At 37.2% G+C, this 12,830-nt stretch overlaps 1 protein-coding gene across 1 annotated transcript in view; it reads right to left on the bottom strand.

Moving 5' to 3' along the window:
• LOC150096139 (mitogen-activated protein kinase kinase kinase 4-like) overlaps positions 1 to 12,830 on the bottom strand; it is a 734,047-nt gene that overhangs the window by 274,490 nt on the left and 446,727 nt on the right. The window lies entirely within an intron of this gene.

The raw sequence follows: 12,830 nt of genomic DNA, 5'->3' as shown, positions 1-12,830 counted from the left end.
TGACCTCTGGTCCTCCTGATCTCCCACCATTTGCTGTAAAATTGATCCTATAACAACCTCCTTACCAATGTGTATACATCACTATCATATCACCCCTCCTCATATCCACTTGACTCTGCAAATTGCATCTTCTCAACCTTTCCTCATAATTGACATTCCAGAGATTAGAAACTACTTTAGTCAGTCACCTCTAGAACCTTTTCAACATCTCTTTGTCCTTTTGAAAATCAGGTACATAAATCTGTGCACAGTAGTCCATATGTGGCCTAATCAAAGCCCTATACCATGGAACAAGAATCTCCTTACTTCTACAAGTCAGTGTCCTTTTGCCTCACTCCCAGAATTCTTTTTATTGTCCTCAAAATTTCGACAAATTTCAGATCGTTATCCACTATTACCCCAAGATCTGTTATTTCCTCCACCTCCAACAATATATCCCCACAAAGCATAAATTCTACATCCCATCTTTGTTTACCAAATTTTACATTTTACATCATTGAGCTCACATCATCATTCCTGTGCCCATTCACTCAATTTATTCGTCTTCTTGAAAGGCTACGTCTTCTCTACTCTCCATAGTTCATCCCAACTTTGCATTATCTGCAAACAACTAAATCTTCCCAGATATCATTAACATAAAGGTTAAACAGCAATGGCCCTAAAACAGACCCCTAGGGCACACCACTACTGACTTTCCTCTTCCAGGATATTGCTCCCCCATACACAACTTGCTGATACCTATCAGATAGCCAGTCTCTGATCCAATGCACTAATCTAATATCCAATCCCATTCACTCCAGTTTGCTATCAACTTATCATGAGGTAATCTATCAAAAGCTTTTGCAAAATCTAAGTATATTACTGTGTATCCCTCTCTTCCATACAAGGAAGCTGTCACCTTATTTTAACAAGTAAGTAGATTACTAAAACATGACCTCCCTTTAGCAAATCCATGCTGTCCATCAAAGATAATACCATTGTTGTCAACCAAATTCTGGATCCTAGTTCTTACCAGCTTCTCCAACAACTTAAATATAACACCTGACACACAGATAGGGCTATAATTTGAAGCTTGAATTCTATCACCTCCCTTATGAAGCGGCACAATCTTACCATCCTTCTACTCCTTTGGAACTCGAACCAGTGCAAGACTCATATTAAAAAATTATGTCAAGGCAGATGCCAACTCCCTGGCACATTCCTTCAAAATACATAGTGATATATCATCAAGTCCTACAGCCTTATTAACGTTCAATTCCCATACACCTCTTGATTACATATAGTCAGTCTCTCCTCCCCATCACCAACTGCTCTCAATTTCTCCATGATGTCACATTCACAAGAATGAAAGATCTTTATGAACTGCTCATTAAGTATCACCACTTACGCAGTAGTTGTCTTTATACCATTTCCTCCAATCAGTGTCATCCTTCCATATTCATTCTTTTCTTCCTAGGTTTCCAATTTATTCTTCTGCGTCAACCCCCCCAATGGGGGGGGGGTTGACGCGGAAGAATAAATTGGAAACTTTTTTGAGGTCTCCTCAGTGATCAGAGCTTTACCCACCTTTACAATGAGTTGCCCTGGTGTTGTACCATCTTTAGACTTGAACTATGTTTCAGGCGCAAACTTAATTGTTTGCATACTTGGGATTAGGAGTTAAATAACCAAGCTTATAAAATTACTTGGTAACCCTAATATACAGTATCCCTAAGTTAAAAAATTAATTACATATATATTTATATATATATATTATTAAAACAAACCTGGGTTTCCAATTTATTCTTCCCATGTCAAACACCCCCCCATGCTCCCTTCCCCCTTGTTATAAACAACCTTCAGCAAAAACATGGAATTTGAAGACATCCTAATATCAAAACAAGGTATGTACAAAATTTTTCCTTCTCTTTTATTCTGCTATAATTGCCTTCAATACTCACCCATAATGCCCTAAAGTATATATATACTTTTTTTGAGTAAAAATAGCCAATGTATTTAAAATAAGGGACACTTCTAAACAAAAACAGGCTATAATAGCCATAATAATAATAATAGAGTTTAAGAGGAGTAGCATGGGAATTTTCTCAGAAATAATACCTAATTATTTTTCTTGCTAGTTACATATCGAAAGAACTCCCTGGGATTTTTTTTTGGCTTCATTAGCTAACTGCTGCTCATACTTCACTTTTGCTACCCTTGTCAACCAAGTCACTCTCCTTGCCTGGTTTTTGTAATCCTCATGGAGCTCGTTATTACCACGTCTCTCATGCTGCTTCCATAATGCCTTTTTTTCTCGGTACTGCATGCTTAATCTCTTCATTCATCCATTTCACACCTACCTTATTTAACCTTCTGAACCTTGGAATACATTTAGACATTGCTTCTACTAGATAGTTCTTGAATATCCTCCAAGCTGCATTGATCTCTTTTCCAGCTAACTCCTCAGTCCATGCTACACACCTGCAAGCTGTCTCCTGAGCTAATTATAATCACCAGCCTTGTAGTTCCACATATACCCTTTTCTCACAGAGGTCCTCACACTGCTGGCAACTCCCAAGGCAATCACTTCATGGTTACTTTCACCAACTGGAGTGTGTTTTATCACCTCATTTATAATTACATCCTCTGTTGAGGTGATCAAATCCATGACCTGCAATCCTCGCTTACCCTCTGTTACATACAGTCTGAGGTAGTTGTCCCTCAAAAACTCGAGAAACTCATTTTCTTTACTTCCAGTTGCTATCTCATCATCCAAGTCTGTACTGCCATAATTAAAATCGCCCAAAATGATCACCCTTTTCTTATTTGGTTGCAAATTTGATTATACATTTTATAGTCACTGCAATGAAATACTTAGGTGGATGTTGTTACAGACCTGGTAATGTGAACTATAACAACATCCAAGTATTTCATTCTATTCACCTCTATCTCAACACCATACTGCTTCAAAAACAGCATTTGTATACAAACGCAGCAGCTTGTTCCACTGATACCACTTATTTGATGTGACTTCTCCATTCTTAACTCGAGCCATTTCTTTTTCTCCTTATTCACCTTAGAATCTTCTTCAAATCCAACTGCTTTCCCTTGATCTCAAGTCATCCCCTTCCCTTTTTGTGTATACATGTATTCACATCCACTTGGAGCATCTATCTTTCTCACTTTGTGTCCCTCTGTCCACCCTGAGCCTCCACGTTTCCCTGTCTGCCTTACACACATGCTCTCTCATTCTCTATACTCATGCCACTCACATCTTCATTCATAACCACCTCTTGAACCTCTCCTGTTTTAATCTCCCATTCTTCCACAATGCTTCCCACTTGATCAGATTCATTCTCTGCACTCATTTCTCTACCTTCAAGCAGCAGTCACTCCAAGCAAGTTACATTAAACCACTCAAATGAAGTCTGTCGCTCCTATACAGTTCACTTCGTTCTTCAAACTCATTTCACATATTAACAAGCTGCACTCCATTCTGCCCACACATTTCCACTAACGTATCATTCATAATCCTTGCTCTCTGCCTCATCTCACCACTGCCATACCTGGACAACACTTACTATCACACCATTTTCTTTTATCTGTCTCCTGATAACCAATCTGACGTGTTGTTTCTTCACAGTCAAGTCATTTGTACCTATTACAACTACCAACTCTTCTGCTCATTTACTTCTCATATCTAATGCCTCAATCATTCTACTCATTCTACCTCCAGTAAAACATACTTTGTGCATCCTCTCATCCAGCACACCTTTAATAACTGAATCACCATATAATGTCACTTGCAGGTCTTTTGTTACCTCTTTTATACCAACATTTGTTTATATTTGTTTTCATTATTTTCACTCTTTCATACGTATCTCAAATTCTCTTAACTTCAATCTGCATCTTTTTTCATCTCTTGCTTCATCTTAACCAACTCAACTTTCTAATCTTCCGCCACATTTTTGCTGTCATTCATTCTTTTGAATTTTCAAACCTTGCGTCAAACGTTCGCTCTCTCAATTTTGTTGCCAGCCATACACGCTTGTTCGAAGTCAACACCACTCACCCACCACCTTATCTTTAATTGCACTTTGTTTTTTAACTTTTGCTACATTCACATCACTTTCGTCTTTCTTATTGACTGTTATGCTTCTCAGATTGCTTGTTCTCTTTTTCAAAACATTTTTAACATTTTTTTTTTCGCTACTCTTTTACACCATCCTTTTCTATCAGATGAGCACCCATCCTCCTTGCAGCATTCTCGCTACTAGCAGTTTCAGTTATCAACATATTAGCATTCATCAAGTCCTCATGCAGTTCGCACATGCACACACACACACACCATCCTTTCATTTGCCTGAATACATATCTGACTTTATGGTAGACAGAAGTTGTAAGCAATCACCCTTCACCACCAAATTTGTGTGTGTGTGTGTGTGTGTATAGTTTTGGAATGCTCTTTGTCAAATGAAATACTTTTTTTTTGTATCCAAACATAAGTGGTACGGTAGTAAGTGGTACAATATTATTTACAACAAATTAGGATACATTACAAACTTTTTTAATAACTTTTTTTTTAGATATGCATCGATGTCTTAACTATCATCACACACACACACACACACACACACACACACACACACACACACACACACACACACACTGTTATTTAGAGGAGAAAACAATGTATACTGGTAATACTTAACTAACTTTATTTAGTTATTAAATTATTAAACCACTACTGTTCCTGTTCATCAAGGAACCTTCATGGTCAAAAGAATCATACACTATCTGTGCATGTGGGCACACCAGTAGGAAGGCAAACAAACACTGTGGAAAGAGGTAGGTCCTAAAGTTCTAGCTAGCATCTACTATGGGTATGGTGATCAAACTTTAGAATCCTACCTTTTTCCACAGTGTTTGTGTGCCTACATGCACATATCTTGTGACCAAGATGGTTCCTTGATGATCAAGAAAAGTAGTGGTTTAATAATTTAATAACTAAATAAAGTTAGTACTAGCCACCGCCCTCTATGGGTGTGATGATGGGAGATTCTGAAGATGATTATGTTGAGAACTTCAGTGGAACAAGCAATATCCCATCACCCATAGAGGGTGTTGGCCAGGACTTCAGTATCCTACCTTTCTGTGCAGAGAAAGACCCATGTATGCAGGCAAACAAAGATAGGAGGTAATCTCTGTGACAATGAAGATGCCTTGTTGTCCAAGTTAGTAAAATATTTAAAGAAATTATAATACCAGAATAAACTCACGTAAAATATTATTTTATTAGTATCATTTTTGCCTAAGTATAATGGGTCAGTCATGTAAAAAGCTTATCGAATAACTGACAATTTCAAATAGCACCACCTAAGTAGCTAATGTAAGATAACTATAAAGATCATTAAATTTCCTAACTCAGTAAAAAAAAATTACACACACACACACACACACATATATCCCACTTCCTTCTCAACCTCTCCATCCTCTTTAACAGTTTAACCTATGTATCTAAAGAGGATGGAGGATATATATATATATATATATATATATATATGTTAAATAAGTATAAAGAGCTAATAAGCTTCATTTCGGCAATGAAAACATTACTTAAATTAAGGGGATATTAAATCCCACATAGTTTTAAAACCGAATAAGAAACTCAAAGATTGGAATCAGAGAGTTTCTTGCCGAATATAGTAAACTATAAAGTATCGGCGACACTAGCGTTAGCCAATGCAAGTGATCCTAGTACGTAGTACAATACCGGATGACTCGTTGCAAAGGTGGGGGAAGTTCAGATCGCTATTCTTAGGTATTTTCCATAATGTAAAAACACATTTCCTAGGAAATGTATGCTGTTATTACATTATGGAGGGAGGTCACTACCCAGACCGGTTTCAGCCTTTTTTGAGGCTTCATCAGTGAGTAGCTAGACCTAATACCAAAGTGTATAGCGAAAAGAACTTATATACTCCGCGAACGAGTTTTCCAAACAGGTGCAACCATTAAGTTACTTAAGTATAAAGAGCTAATAAGCTTCATTTCGGCAATGAAAACATTACTTAAATTAAGGGGATATTAAATCCCACATAGTTTTAAAATCGAAAAGTTTTAAGTAATATATGTTAAATATTATTTAATGACTGAATTCCGAGATAATAGGGAAACAAGTAAATTTAATATAACCACACAACTAGTTTCGTCAGAATGCCGACTTCGTCAGGTGTGATAACATAAAAAGCAAATAAAAGACTGTAAAAAACATTGTACCATTACAACAACAGAACATTAAAAACTGTAGTTATGTTTGAATTGGAGTCCGAGCTACAGTTCTATTGTTATGAACATGTGAGCATATGACTTCACGAGTTTGCCAATACCAAATAGCAGAGCTATGTGAGTCTGGAAGACTGTAACTGAGATTGCTGTTCATGTGGGAAGAGTCAAGGATTATTTCTTTTGATTCCAGGATATTTTCTTTGGGGTGGCTTAGAATTGACTGGAGTTTAGGTAGAGCGGAGAAACACGTTTTGATACTGAACTTCTTCAAAATTCTTGCTAGTTTAGGGAAGAGAGAACTGATGTGAGGTAAGGAGATGTGAGCTCTGGGGTTGTCATTATTTGTGAAATTTTCTTCACAAATAATGGTTACTCTTCTAAAAGTACTAATAAATTACTATACCACTGTCATCAAAACACTGTTGAGGCTTCTACCAACCCACAGCTCACATCTCCTTACCCTACATCAGTTCTCTCCCCTAAACTAGCAAGAATTTTGAAGAAGTTCAATATCAAAATGTGTTTCTCCACTCTACCTAAACTCCGGTCAATTCTAAGCCATCCCAAAGAAAATCATCACCATCTTCAGTTTCCAGGTGTCTACAAAATTATATGCTACTGTGGGAAACCATATTACAGCCAAACTGAAAAGTCTATGTCTCAAAGAACACCAGAGAGACATCTCATACAATAGAACCAGAGCTCTTGCCAGCCACGTCTTGTTCTCAGTTAACTCCAATGACGAAGGCCACCAACATCAAATAGATTGAAATTCAACATTCATATATGTTAAGATGAATTAGAACATCATATCCTGGAATCAAAATAAATAATCCTTGATGCTTGCCACATGAACAGCAATTTCAGTTACAGTTTGACAGACTCACATAGCTCTGCTATTCAGTATTGGCGAACTTGTGAAGTCATATGCTCACATGTACATAACAATAGAACTGTAGCTCGGACTCCAATTCAAACATAACTACAGTTTTTGTTGTAATAGCGCAATAATGATTAAGATTTTTTTTTTTTAAATATGTAACTCCCACAAACAAAATTTTCTGTTACTTATAGTACATCCTCACCATGGGTGAACTAAGGATTTTAAAATTTTTTTACATCAATTTTATATGTTTCTTGTCTTTTTATTTATTTTTATATAGTCTGGAATCCCTGCTCTAGAGACCAAACATAGAACTTCATTGGCTGTCAAGTTCCAAACTGACAGCTCATCCTCATTTGTTCAGTACCCAGTGGGTCCCTACTAATGAAGGACACCACATGAAGATGAGAATTGTACATATGGTCAGAATTCCCCCCCCCTCCCCTCCATCAATGGCAGAATTATATTAAAAATGAAGACATTATGAAGGAACTTGACATTGTATGTATTCAAGAATTCCAGATGAGTCTTTGACTACATGAGGTCTTGGGGTAATAATAATAATAATAATAAAGAATGTGTGAGCAGGAGGCTAAAGGTGGTATGGTCACTTAAATAGATTGGGAGAGGAAAGGTTATCAAACCAGATGTCTGATGCCAAGATGACAGGAAAAAGACACAGAGGAGGACCAAGGTCTAGGTGGATTGATTCAGTCAGAAGTACACCTTAGAAGAACAAAATGTTAGATATGACAATATTGGAGTGCTACCAAGTAATACACTAATTTGAAGGAAAACTGTTGAGGAAGTTATTAAAATTGTAAACTTGATCATGTAGTGCTGTCATAGTAGCCTGAATACCACTTGAAGGTACTACTTATCAGGAAACTGATGATGAAAGTTTCTGACTATAATTGAAAGTCCATTATAATTTTTTTTTTTTCTGTGTAACCAATTTTCGTCTTACTAGTAGTAGGGAATAAAAACAAACTAGAGAAAAAATCTAATTACAAAGTAAGACTACTAAACGATAAGAGCACAAGAAATTTATACCAACAAAAGGATTAATAACTACTTAGAAAACATAATGAAGACATCAAGAAAGAATGGAATAATGCTGTATAAAAGAAATTATTACATCAGCAACATATGAAGGTCTAGGAACACACAAAAAATATCATAAATGTGACTATCAGAATCAGACACATTAACTGGTATCAAGTGTAATAACAGGTACAGTGTTTTTAGGAAGAATAGAGAGGAAGGGAGAGGATGGGGCATGATGCTAATGATATCAGAATTGATATCATTAGCGTTAGAATTGAGAACTATGATTGTAGTACTTCTACTGACAGTATTTCATGTGGCAATGAGTTTGAAGCCATCTGGTGTGAGGTGGAATCCAACAAGATCAATTACATAGTGGAGTGTTGTTACAGACCTGGTGGATCGGTTGCTAGTGATGAAGAAATGCATCGCCAAATAGAAAAGATGAGTGCGAAAAGAGTAATCATAATGGCAGACTTTAATATTGATTAGGTAGCAGTATAATCTCATGAAAAAAACGAAAATGCGTTTATTGACCTTGCGGGACAACTTCCTCAAGCAGCATGTGACAGAAGGAACTCGAGGTCAAAGAGTGTTAGATTTGATTATAGTGTCAGAGGACGTTTCAGTTAAAGACGTATCTGTTCTGCCTCCAGTTGGTGACAGTGATCATGCGGTACTCACTTGGGAAGTGACTAAGTTTATGAATGTTCCATTCATGTTCCATTCAGAAAAAGTTGCATGCTGAATTACAAAGCAGGAAATTACGACCAACTGAGGGGGAATACTGAGTTCAGTGGAATGGGATTGGTTGCTGGATGGGAAGAATATCGACAGTGCATGGGAAACATTTAAACAATACTTAATGATGAAATATCAGAATGTGTCCCGAGAGTTTGAAGATAAATAGGGTAGAAGTCATGGATGTGTAATCGTATAAAGCAAGAGATTTGTAATAAAAGGATGATGTGGAAGGAATACTGTGTGCATAAGGATGATGTCTGTTATGAAAATTATAAGCAGCAGGTTAGAATAGTCACAACTGTTGTACGGAAAGCAAAGTCTGAGTATGAAAAGAAACTGACTCTTCATGCTAACGACAACCCACAAGAATTCTATCAATATGCAAATAAAAGAAAGAATGAATATGAAAGAATAGCTCTTCTATATCCAGATGGTGTGAGGGTTACATATGCAGAAGAGGTTGTTCAACTAATGGGTGCCCATTTTGTTAAAAACTATCAACCTGGTGTACGCAACATTGAGCTCACTGCTACCTCTTCACTAGATGAAGAAACATAGGTGTATGAGGATGAGGTATTAGAGCTGTTGCACAAATTGAATAAGAATTCAGCAATAGGGACTGATAGGATATCAGCATGTGTGCTAAAAGAGTGTTCAGCTGGACTGGCTATTCCTTTGACCAGGCTGTTTTAATATGAGTCTCAGAAAAGGGAATATTCTGCAAGAATGGAAGGAATGTATGGTAATTCCATTGCACACAGGGGTGGTGCAAAGACCAATGTATCCAACTATCAATCAGTTAGTATCTAAGGAGTGGTGGTGAAGATTTTGGAAAAATTGGTTAGGGCTCGCATTCAGAAATGGGTTGACAGTGAATCTCTACTTTGCGATGAACAACATGGGTTTACTAAGCGAAGGTCATGTTTTAGCAACTTGCTCACATTCTATAACAATGTTACCATTGAACTAGACAGGGGGAATGGATACACCATGACACTTTTGGATTTTGCTAAGGCTTTTGACAGAATACAGCATGATAGACTGATGCATAAATTGGACAATATACATTTGGGCTATAAAATATTAGCATGGATAAGAGGATGGCTGACTGAGAGATATCAAAAAGTGGTATATGGGAGATGCGAGTCTGCAAGGTTTCAGGTAATAAGTGGTGTACCACAAGGATCAGTGCTTGGTCCACTGTTATTCAATCTGTATATTAATGATATTGGGAAGGATTTGACAAGCGACATACAACTATTTGCTGATGATGATGCAAAGATAGGTAGGGTAATCAGGAATGCTGCTGATATGCAGTACAGAATGATTTGAATAGGCTGGAACTGTGGACATGGGAAAATGGTTGTCAGTAAATGTAAAGTCATGCACTTTGGTGTGATTAGATATCCAATGTTGTATTATATTGGTGGGATTATGCTAGAAGAAACTGATGAGGCTAGGGATCTTGGAGTGTTAGTAGATAGGAAGTTGAAGTTCAGGGGCCAGGTAGCAAAGATTGCAAATACAACTCAAAAGATAATTGCAATGCTGAAACAAACATTCACATGTAAAGATAAGAATATTATTTTGCTTCTTTACAAGGCCTTAATAAGACCACACTTGGACTACTGTGCACAAGTCTGGTCTCTTGGTTTCTGTGGTTTTGATATAGTGAACAGATGTAAAGGAGAGTATTAAAAATGATATGAGGATTGTGGAATACTGATTATGAAGACAGATTGAGAATTTGTAGACTGCAGACACCAGCAAACAGGGAAAAGCGGGGCGATATTATTGAGACTTACAAACTTCTGAAAGGGTCATACAGGATTTCAATTGATGGAATTTATGGAGGGTAGGGAAAGGACAAGAGGACATCCTTAGAAGCTAAGAATGAATGCTGCTAAGAAGAGGGTGAGGGCTAGATTTTTCTCTCACAGGGTGGCGCATGATTGGAATGGATTGCCATTGGATGTTGTGAGTGCAAGCAGTGTGAATGAATTCAAGAATAAGTATGATAGCTGGTGCTTGTAGTATGTGGCCTCCCTCAATGATTGCCTGACTTCCTGGAGGTCTCTCTTAATAATAACAATAAAAATTAAAAGATGGCTAAGTAGCAAAAAACAAGGATGAAATTGACGAGCAACAACCCCAAGAAAAATCAGAAAAAGACACAGAGATAGATGAGAAAATTTTGTATTATATTTAAAAAATGATATTATTATTATTATTATTATTATTAAACAAGACCTCATGGAGTCAAAGACTCATCTAGGAGGTCCTTTTATCTCACACACATCTCATCATACCGGGTCTTAAACACATTCAAACTCCTTGCAGACACCACACTCTCAGGCAAGGCATTCCAATCATTCACAACTCTGCACGAAAAAAACCTGCCTCTCACTCCCCTACTCACACCCTCTTTATACAGTTTCCAGGGATGACCTCTGGTTCTCCCCTGATCTCCCACTATTCGCTGTAGAACTTCTCCACCATTGATCCTATAGCAACCCCTTACCAACTTGTAGGTCTCTATCATATCTCCCCTCTTCCTTCTCTCCACTAGTCTCTGCAAATTACATCTTTTCAATCTTTCCTCATACTCGACATTCCAGAGGTCAGAAACTACCTTAGTCAGTCGCCTTTGGACCCTTTCCAACATCTCCTCATCCTTCTGAAAACCAGGTGACCAAATCTGGGCACAATAGTCCATGTGTGGCCTAATCAAAGCCTTATACAATGGAACAAGAATCTCCCTACTTCTACACGTCAGTGTCCTCCTCATCATTCCCAGAAGTCTTTGTGTTGTCTTCACAATTTTGGCGATGTGACCCCTAAATTTTAGATCCTTATCCACTATCACTCCCAGATCTCTTATTTCCTCTACTTCCAACAATATATTCTTACCAAGCATAAATTCTGCATCCCATCTTTGTTTTCCAAATTTTAAAACCTTACATTTTGCAACATTGAACTCACACCCCCATTTGCTTGCCCAATCACTCAATTTATTCAAGTCTTCTTGCAAGGCCACAACATCTTCACTACTCTTTATGGTTCTTCCCAACTTTGCATCATCTGCAAACAACTGAATATCTCCATCCAAATCTTCGCAAATATATACAAAATAAGACCCAATGAGTATAAAATAATAAAGCACATGAATGCAGATATAAAAGAAACTGCAAATATAAATTCAAAAATAGATTTAAAAGAATTCTTCGATTACTTTACAGATCTTTGAACAGATAATACTAACATAAACAAAAATTATACCAAAAATTTACAAAATGCTTTAAATGATACAATAACGATGAAAGAATTAAAAGCCAACTTAAGTAAAATAAAAAATGGTATATTAGCAGGAGGTCAGTGGATGTGGCGTTTGCACACCATGGTGCTTGACCACATGAAGGAAGCCTTGGTTTCAAATGTAGTTGGCAACTGGAGGAAATTTTTCTAAGCCTTTTTTTTTGACCGGTTCCTGCGTTAGTCGATCTCTGGCACAGACATGCAGGTTTTTTCTCCCGGAAACTCAAGAAAATTGACTGTAGAATCCACACTATTTCAGACATTAAATATACTGTGTTAGGGTTAGAGCCCATGAGATGGTGGCACTTGTTGAGCAGTCTCTTCACTGTGTGCTGCTTAATTAGTGATAGCCTTGGGCCAGCTATCTCTGATTGAGTACCAGTGGAGATTGAACTGCCCACCCAATCTCCAAAAGTTAGACATAGCTAAAATGGCCTTGCCTACTCGCAATACTGGAATAAAAGCCATTAGCTGTTTTTTTTGTTTTTTTTTAGCAGGAGAAGATGGGATAAATCAAACTGTATAAATTTGCTGGAAAAAAATTTCATCAGAGATTATTAAAGTTTTTAAATAA

Source organism: Typopeltis vanoorti, chromosome 19, assembly GCF_054136105.1.
Source record: "Typopeltis vanoorti isolate ZY-2024b chromosome 19, IOZ_Tvanoo_1.0, whole genome shotgun sequence".
In the NCBI taxonomy this organism is placed as follows: domain Eukaryota; kingdom Metazoa; phylum Arthropoda; class Arachnida; order Uropygi; family Thelyphonidae; genus Typopeltis; species Typopeltis vanoorti.
This window is presented reverse-complemented; position numbering and strand designations above follow the sequence as displayed.